Source organism: Olea europaea, chromosome 1, assembly GCF_002742605.1.
Source record: "Olea europaea var. sylvestris chromosome 1, O_europaea_v1, whole genome shotgun sequence".
NCBI classification, from domain to species: Eukaryota; Viridiplantae; Streptophyta; class Magnoliopsida; order Lamiales; family Oleaceae; genus Olea; species Olea europaea.
This window is the reverse complement of record NC_036237.1, coordinates 17,547,318-17,557,317: the sequence shown is the minus strand read 5'-3', so window position 1 is coordinate 17,557,317 and position 10,000 is coordinate 17,547,318.

Below are 10,000 nucleotides of genomic sequence, written 5' to 3'. Positions count from 1 at the left end.
AAACTACCAAACTTTATGAATCTTCACATATTGTCAAGATCTCCTTGTCAAATCACCAAGAGAATTAATAAATGCAGATTATACATTGATCCATTATTTTGAAATCAACTTGCAATCTCTTTACTTTTGGCTTCTAGCTCTTTAATCTTAATTGCTTCAATTTCTTCTTGTTGATTATTGATTGCTGGTTCTTGATCTTCCTCTTCAATATACTTTCCTTTTGATATTCTTAAATTAATGGGATGACACAAAGAATGAGAATCACATATGAATAATGAATTGAAGACTATAACCCTATGTATTACTATCCATATATATTTCAACCCATCATTAAATACAACCCTAAAGAAATTTGGTCTCTATTCATAATTAGACCCATACTTTATTTAGATTCTCAAAGTCCAAGAACTTAAATTCCTCATTATCTTTAAATAGGCTTAACTTTAAGATGGTGTTTATATACAGTTATTACATAGGTATGCCCACATGACATTATTTTTATTTATTTTGAACATTTGATACTTTGAGAATATTACAACAGACACTGCATTCATCAAAGAATAAGCAACAGTATAATGAATTTAAGGTGTGCAACTCTGTATTTAGATCAAATAAATTAAATGAGCCAATGCAATTCCAGTATAAAATCCAAAATTTTGCCATTAAATTGCAAATAAAGTGATAATCTGCTTTAGTACAATAGCCGGAGTCTACATATCCTTTGTTTCCAACTTGTAATTAATGTAGTATAAAGAATGCCAACTGTAATAGAGGCTTATTGTCAATGCAAAGAAGATGGTAACACTCATTAAACAACATTATCCCATAAGAAATATCAAACATTAATCTTAATCATATTAAGAACTAAATTAACAACTAAGAAAGCTTAAAGTTAATAAATATTTTCTACGACTAAAGAGAAATTCTTACCACAACAGTTTTACTTCTGTGATTTTGCTAAAATCAAAAAGAAAAATTAAGCATGTGCGTGTGTCGGTGGATCCATCCAAGTACTTCAATACTTGGAACCATTCATTACACTTCGGGTATTTTGTAAATTGAATCATTCAGTCCATATAATTATTAGAACTCGAACTCGAAATTGAACCGTTTCAATTTGAGTTCTGTTCTACCCATAATATTATCTGAAAATACAAACTACCTTCTCAATATCTCATAGAAAAAAAAATAATATATATATATATATATATATATATATAGACACACCAAATAAATATTTTAATATTTTCTTAATTTATTGCAAATATGTCACAATTAGCGTCCAATATCTAGCCAATTTCAGCTATGGCTGGGCTAAAGTGCCTCAAAAAGAATGGGGGCGAACAATGCATCAAGTGTGGTTAAGAATGGTTATAAAAGAGAGTGAGATGATTAAGTTATTCAAATGAATGAACATGATAATTAGGTACCCACTACTTGGGCCTTGATCATTTTCTTTTTGTTGGATGGGCCATTTAACTTAGGATGAATAAATTGTAAAAAGATTTTTTTTAATGAAAATTACAAATACGGTTCCAGAGTCAGGTATACGCGATTTCGATTCAAGAAGCAATAATCATCCGAGACCCAGCAGTTTTGAATCCCTAAGTTTTTTTGGGAACCGAACAGGTTGATTTCATTAGAAAGTTTTAGTTCTTATTAAAATGTTCACCGTTAAATAAAATAGAAATTGTTGTGTCGTGGTCCTCTCTCTATAAAATTTCGAATATATTCCTACTTCAGTAAGTTAAATAAAAAGAAAAATGTAGCATTAGACCCAGGTCTCTGTACCCAAGCTGGTAGTTTACGTACTGTTCGCTTTATGTGGGCCTTGCGCCCAGTGAGGGGTAAGTGGGCGCAAGGCCCACCCAATGCAGACAGTACGTAAGTTAACGGCTTGGGACCCAGGTCATTACAATTAGATTCTTTTTTAACCAAAACACCAACACAATTTCAGTGAATTTTTAGGAATAATAGAAAAGTTTGATGGAAGTTCGAATCCCCCAACCTTATATATAAAATCAAACTTACGAGAACAACAAGATGGGGTACATAAACTTGACTTCCCAAAGGTGAAGAAATGCAACAAATGAAGGAAAGGAAGAAGAGGGAAGTAATACTTTCAATACAAAAATAGTAACCGAGAATAAGGATAATGTCCTCCAATAGTGGAAAGTCCATATCTATCAATTAGCACAAGGGCTTGAATAGGCACTAATAGTTCAAATGGTCTAAACTCCTGATATGAAGCTTGTCCCAGCCCTCAAATTAACGTGAATACGCAACTTGGTTTTCCTTACGATAGTGTGAGAGATAGTATTGTTGTGACTTAAACCATGCTATTGGTGCTTCCATATTTTCAGCCATCAAAACGTGTTATGAAAATACGCTTTTATAAATGGCATTCTGCCTGATGATAACACTTGGCTTTATTCCTACTGTTGGATGAAGGGTTACATGTTTGGTGATATAAATGAGATTTGACGATTCATTTGGCCGTGAGACTTTTCATTCCATCTGACTCATGAGTGAGGTTCGAGAATGCTCTTCTGTTCTCTCGAGTTAGGGTTTTTCTGTTTTCCCTATTTTCTGTAATCGATCATCTCATTCGATGTGTATTTTGGAAGGCTGTTAACCACTGAATACTGGTATATTCTTGAGTGATACTTAGAGTCCTCATGTGTTGAGGTTAGGGATGTTTCTGTTGATTCATTATGAGTCTGAGGCAGATCTGTGATTCCTTCGAAGAGATAAGTCTCTTTCTTGTGTATTCTTGTAGTCGTTGAACTCTGTAACCTTCGATTGCCTATTTTTGGGGCTTTAGTGCAATCGAGCAATATCCACTTCGATTGGATGCTCAACAGGGGACTAGGTGCTAGTCACTGAACCTCTGGGGCTACGATCGAGAAATCTTGTTGTGTTCTTTACTTTCTGCAAGTTTAATTTCTGTTATTGTGATCGATTGTATCTTACAACTTATTGTGTGGGTTTTTTGGCCCCCTTTCAGTGGTATCAGAGCGTTGAATTGGGGCAAGATACGTAGATCTTTGAAGGAAGGATCGATCTGCTGCAGATTTGAAACTTTTGGAACTGCTTTTAAGCAGTATTGAAGGACCTTGAGTATTTTATACTCATTGGATGAGATTTTTTAAATTTGTAAAGTTTACTTTATGAAATTTATGTGTTTCGATTTTCTTCCCTTAATTAACCATACACCAACTGCCCACTAGTGTCTGGTCTTTGTCCAAAGACTCCTGTGAGGTCTTGGGAATCTAAGAAAAGCTCAGTTTGGGGGTGTATCTGGGGAATCCTGAAGGAGGAATTTTCAGAAACCTAAAATTTATGCCCTCTGTTATTGAGTCCTTGATTTGATCTGCATATTACATATGTGATTTAAACTTGCTTGTGTTGTGTCTTCTTGAACAATACTGTGAATTTGTGTTGACATTGTTGTGTGACATAAGAAAATGACTACTGCTAAATTTGAGGTTACACAATTCGATGGAAAAATTGATTACAATATGTGGAGTCAAAAGATGAAAGCTATACTAATGCAAATGAGATGTGTTAGGGCTTTAGATGACACTTGACCTCAAGCTATGAACCCTACTAGGAAGGCTGAATTAAAAGAGGTAGCCTGGTGTACTATCTTCTTGTATCTGTCTGAGAACGTTATAAGAACTATTGGTGAAACCAAGACAGCTTCTAAACTGTGGACTAAATTAGAACAACAGTATGTGACAAAAACCATCCCAAACAAATGTTATCTATTAAAGCAACTCTTTTCTTTTAAGATGGACCCTTCCACTAATTTGGATGATAGCTTGAATAGGTTTACAAAATTGACTCAAGATCTGATCAACTGTGATGAAAAACTTTCACAAGATTAGTTGGTTGTGATCTTGTTGAACTCCATTAGTGATAGATATAAAGATATCAAGGTTGCCTTGGAATATGGTAGGGATGAACTTACTACAGAAATAATAATTAATGCCCTAAAAAATAAGTCCCTTGAAATAAAGTCTGAGACCAAAGAAAGTCATAAAGGGGATACTTTATTGGCAAAAGGAAAAGGCTTTAGTAAACCCAGCTATCACTCAAAAGCTTCATTTGAAAATAAGCAAAAATGGGGTGATAAGGGAAAGTCTAAAAACAAGGCCAAAGGAAAGAAATGTTTTTATTGTGGAAAACAGGGTCATTTTATCAAAGACTGTTATAAAAAGAAAAATGAGTCAAAAGAAAAGAAATATGAAGTTGGGGATGCATCCTTAGTGTATAACAAAGATAAAAATGAAGATGGATTGGTCCTTGTTAATGGAAACAAGAGACTAACTGATGAATGGATTCTTGATTCAGGCTGTTCTTTTCATATGTGCCCTAATAAGAATAGTTTTCTTGAAATTGAAAAAACTACTGGTGGGCAAGTTATAATGGGCAACAATATGACATGTAAAGTAAATGGAATAGGTACTATAAAATTGTTACTTGATAATGGAAAGGTCCTATTTCTAAAAGGAATGTTGGATGATATAGAGTTCAACATAAAATTGGGCCATGGACATATTGAAATTCTTAGGGGCAATGATTTAGTCATTAGCACCCCTAAGAGACATCGACTTTATTTTCTTAAAGCTAAACCTTTACTTGGCTTAACTGTTACTGCTTTAATTGAAAATTTTTCTCTTGCAAAATTATGGCATGAGAGACCTGGCCACATTGGCAAGAAAAGTTTAAAGGCTTTAGAAAACAAATGAATTTTTGGTAAACAAAATCTTGGTGATATTGGTCATTGTGAACAATGTGTGATTGGTAAACAGGCTAAGCTTCCTTTTCTGCCTAAAACTCATAAAACTAAACAAATTCTTGAGTACTTGCATGCTGATTTATGGGGACCTGCATCTGTGTGTACTCTTTCAAGATTTAAATATTATCTTTTAATCATTGATGATTTTTCAAGAAAATTCTAGATTTTCTTATTAAAATCTAAAAATGAGACTTTTTCAATCTTTAGGGACTGGAAAACACAAATAGAAAATCAAACCAATCACAAGATAAAAATATTAAGGACAGATAATGGTCTGGAGTTTTGTAATCATGAGTTCAATAACTTCTGTAAAGAACATGGTATATTAAGACATCTCACTGTTACCTATACACCTTAACAAATTGGCATAGCTGAAAGAATGAATAGAACTTTACTAAATAAAGTTAGATGCATGTTATTAAGTTCTGGTTTGCCAAAAATATTTTAGGGTAAAGCTGTAAAAATAGCTGCATACTTAGTTAATAGAACACCTACTTCTGCCCTAAACTTTGAAGTACCTGAGTCAGTATGAACTAAAAATTATGTTGATTATTCACATTTAAAAACTTTTAGATGTGCTGCTTATGCACACCAAAATATTGGAAAATTAGAACACTTAAATGTGTTTTCTTGGGTTATGGTGAAAATGTGAAGGGGTATAGATTGTGGCTTAAAAGTGAGAAAGGGTATAGGGTGATTGTTAGAAGAGATGTTGTCTTTAATGAATCCCTTATGCCATGCCTAGAAGGAAAATATAATTTAACTTCTGATGATGTACAAATTGAGGTGGAGCCTCCTAAGATTGAAGGAAAAACCAATGTACCTATTGTACCAGAAATGATTAATGTAGAAAATGATGCTGAAAATGAAACTGAAAATAATCTGCATAATAACACTAATGACCAATTTGAAAATCCAACCTATCCCATTGAAGAATATCAATTAACTAGAGATAGGGAAAGAAGGCAGACTAAACCACCTGCAAGATATGATTATGATGATTTTGTTTCATTATTTACCTATTAAGAACAAACTGAAAATGAGCCTAACACTTATGAAGATGCCATAAACTGCAAAGATTCTAAGCATTGGATAGCAGCTATGGAAGATTAAATGAGTTCACTTCTTAAAAATAAAACCTGAAAATTAGTTGAGAAGCCAAAAGGTCAAAAGCTTATAGACTGTAAATGGATTTATAAAATAAAAGAAGGTGAAGGTGGAAATAATAGTCTTAGGTATAAGGCTAGGTTAGTCACAAAGGGGTTCACACAAAAGGAAGGTGTAGATTACAATGAAATATTTTCTCCTGTAGCTAAATACACTACAATCAAATGTTTACTTGCATTAGTTGCTCAATTTGGATGGGAACTTGACCAGTTAAATGTTAAGACTGCTTTTCTTTATGGTGATGTGGAAGAAACAATTTATATGAAACAACTGGTTGGGTTTGAGAAAGGAAATCCAGAAAATGTTGTGTGCCTGTTAAAGAAGTCTCTATATGGCCTAAAACAGGCTCCTAGGCAGTGGTACAAAATGTTTGATTCTTTTGTATTGAAACTTGGTTTTCAAAAGAGCAATTATGATACATGTTTATATTGTAGAGGTAAAGGAGGTAAACATTCTCTTTATCTTGTACTTTATGTGAATGATATGTTGCTTGCAAGTTTTGATAAATCTGAAATTGAATATATTAAGCAACAACTTAAATTTGAATTTGACATGAAAGATCTTGGAAATGCTAAAAAGATTATTGGCATGCAAATTTATAAAGATAAAGAGAAAAACATGCTATCTCTGAATCAATATGATGATGTGATAAAGATTTTGAAAAAATTCAACATGTTTGGCTGTAAATCTGTGTCTCTGTCTCTTGCAAATCATTTTAAGCTAACCTCTGATCTCTTTCTCAAAACTTTTGAAGAATATGATAAAATGTCAAAAGTACCTTATGCAAATGTTATTGGTTCTGTGATGTACTTAATGGTATGTACTAGACTTGATCTTGCCTTCAGTATTAGCATATTAAGTAGGTTTATGAGTAACCCTAGGGAAGAACACTGGAATGCTTTAAAATGGCTCTTGAGATACTTAAAGGGTACTGTAAACTTGGGTCTTGTGTTTAAAATGAACAAAAAAGGAGTAACCTTAAAGGGATTTACTGATTTTGATTTTGCTGGAAATAGGGACAATAGAAAATCAACTTTATCCTATTTCTTTACCTTATATGGTACAGTAATTAGTTGGAAATCACAATTACAAAAGATTGTAGCTTTATCCTCAATTGAAGCATAATACATTGCTGCTTCTGATGCTTTTAAAGAAGGAATATGGTTAAGTGGTTTACTTAAGGAACTTGGAGTTGTTGATGAAAATGCAACGTTATATTCTGATAATCAAAGTGCTATACATCTTAGTAAAAATCCCATGTATCATGATAGGACTAAACACCTAGACATTAAGTATCACTTTATTAGAGATATTATTTCAAAAGGTGTTTTGAAAATTGGTAAAGTACGTACTCGGTATAACCCATCTAATAAGGGAACAAAGATATTACCTTTGAACAAATTTAAAAACTATTTGAAGACATTATCTATTGACTCTATGTGATAAATTGTAGGTACTTGGAGCAAATAAAAGGAGAAAGTGATATTGTCTTCTAGCTGCACTAAACCAGGAAATATGGTAGCAAGGTGGAGATTGTTGTGACTCAAACCATGTTATTGGTGCTTCCATATTTTTAGCCATCAAAACGTGTTATGAAAATGCACTTTTATAAATGACATTCTGCCTAATGATGACACCTGGCTTTATTCCTACCGTTGGATGAAGGGTTACATGTTTGGTGATATAAATGAGATTTGACGATTCATTTGGCCGTGAGACTTTTCATTCCATCTGACTCTTGAGTGAGGTTCGAGAGTGTTCTTCTGTTCTCTCGAGTTAGGGTTTTCTATTTTCTCTATTTTCTATAATCGATCATCTCATTCGATGTGTATTTTGGAAGGCTGATAATCACTGAATACTGGTATATTCTTGAGTGATACTTAGAGTCCTCATGTGTTGACGTTAGGGATGTTTCTGTTGATTCATTGTGAGTCTGAGGCAGATCTGTGGTTCCTTCGAAGAGATAAGTCTCTTTCTTATGTATTCTTGTAGTGGTTGAATTCTGTAACCTTCGATTGTCTGTTTTTGGGGCTTTAGTACAACCGAGCAATATCCACTTCGATTGGATTCTCAACAGGGAACTAGGTGCTAGTCGCTGAACCTCTGGGGCTACGACCAAAAAATTTTGTTGTGTTCTTTACTTTCTGCAAGTTTAATTTCTGTTATTGTGATCGATTGTATCTTGCAACTTATTGTGTGGGTTTTTTGGCCCCCTTTCAAGTATCATGATCAAATGAGAGAAGATGTCTAATCCATTTGATAATGATCTGAATTGCCCATGGTTTTCCACTCTTAGTGATGCAATGAGTCTGTCTCTACCCTAATGTCTGATAAATCAAGTGGTCGAGCAAGTGAAATCCCTCTAAGATAGTGAGTAACTCAACCTCCAAGACAAGACAGTCTTCATAAGATGATGAGAAGGCCCCAATATAACGTCCATCCTAGTCTTAACTAAGCACCATATGAAGAAATGAATGCTCATGATAGACTTTCCAAATTATCCCTTTAGGCTCCATGTGTATGTCATTGTGCTTCGCGTCATTCCTTGCAAGCCATAAGAACCAAACTATAAGTAGGGAGATGATAGTGCAAAAGTAGCCTTTATACTGACCCGAGTAATTCCATCGCAAGAATTAGGATCTAACTCCTTAGCTGGATTTCATGAAATATATCCCAAAAATGATTTCAAACCTGATCAGAAATGGTGCTGCTATTGAAAATATGTGAACTAGTCTCGACGATACCGACAAGAGTGAACAAGCTACCACTCTGACTTGGTAAGAAACTACCATCTGGCGTATCCGTCTCGAAAATTGGATCATGGGATTAGCGTGGAGAAGTATAATTCCAATCTACTCAAACATAAATAGAGGAAGACCTTGTAACAATTGATAAGTGTGGGGTTTTGCACTTATTCGGGCCATTAAACATAGATATTTGTGAGTTTCATTAGCGATTTATTATCTAATTTAGTTGTTTTTATTGTGTAGGTGAAAACCCGACGTTGAGTGATGATTTGAAGGAATTCGAGAAAAGACGAAAAAGATAACGAGAAACGAAGAGGAAGCTCGAAGACGTAACCGATTTCAGAAAAAAAAAATCACTGGGCACTGCAGTGCCGAGCGCTGAAGCCCATTTTAGGCAGAATCTATGGCACCACTCAGGGGCTTTTTTTTTCTCTAAATTCCAGGGACCAAGCTGCAATTTTTCTTAGGTTTTAATTAAAAAGGAAAGATTTCAACCACAGACGGGGACTTTCTTCTTCCAGTTTTACAAGGCTGACGATTTTTCTTTCTCTTTTCTTTTGTTTTTCTTTTCCCTTCTTCCTTTTACCTAAATTTTCTTGAATATTTGGGAAAAGATTGGAGCAAGTTGTTGGTGAAATAGCTTGGGGAAGAAGATCCATTAATATAGAAGATTTCTCAACAATTTCTCTTCATCAATAAGTTTTTCTTTTTTCTATTTTCCATCAATGTTTTGTAAGACTTTGTTAGTTATTTGTGAATATTTCATGGGTAACTAAATATATTGGTGATTGGGAATTATTTCAAACTCGAGTTATGATTTTCAATTAATTTGTGCTTTATAGTTCTCTTGATTGATGTGTTTAATCCATTTTGTTAAATGTTGATTTTGTTTTTCTTGATTATTTAGGCGTACAACTAAATAATTGGGTTGTTTCAATTAATGCTATTTTGGGATTTATAGTACGTAATAGCTATTTATTCTAAAACCTTGTAGCAATCACATTTCGATAGATTATGAAAAATTTTCAATTGAATGTATGTGGATTAACACTTAAGTTAGTAAACCGAGCTTGTAAGTTTGTCCTTAATTCAATATCATCTCTTTTATCATAATGCATTTGTTAAATTAAATCTAGAGAGCTTGTTCTAAGTTGTTTAATGAATAGGGTTGAGAAAATAGCTTGTTTTATTCGACTAATATGTAAGAAAAGATTGAGATAATTAAGTTTTTGTAATTATTCTCGAATTGTTGTTAATCTAGAGAACAAAAATCTATTGCGGT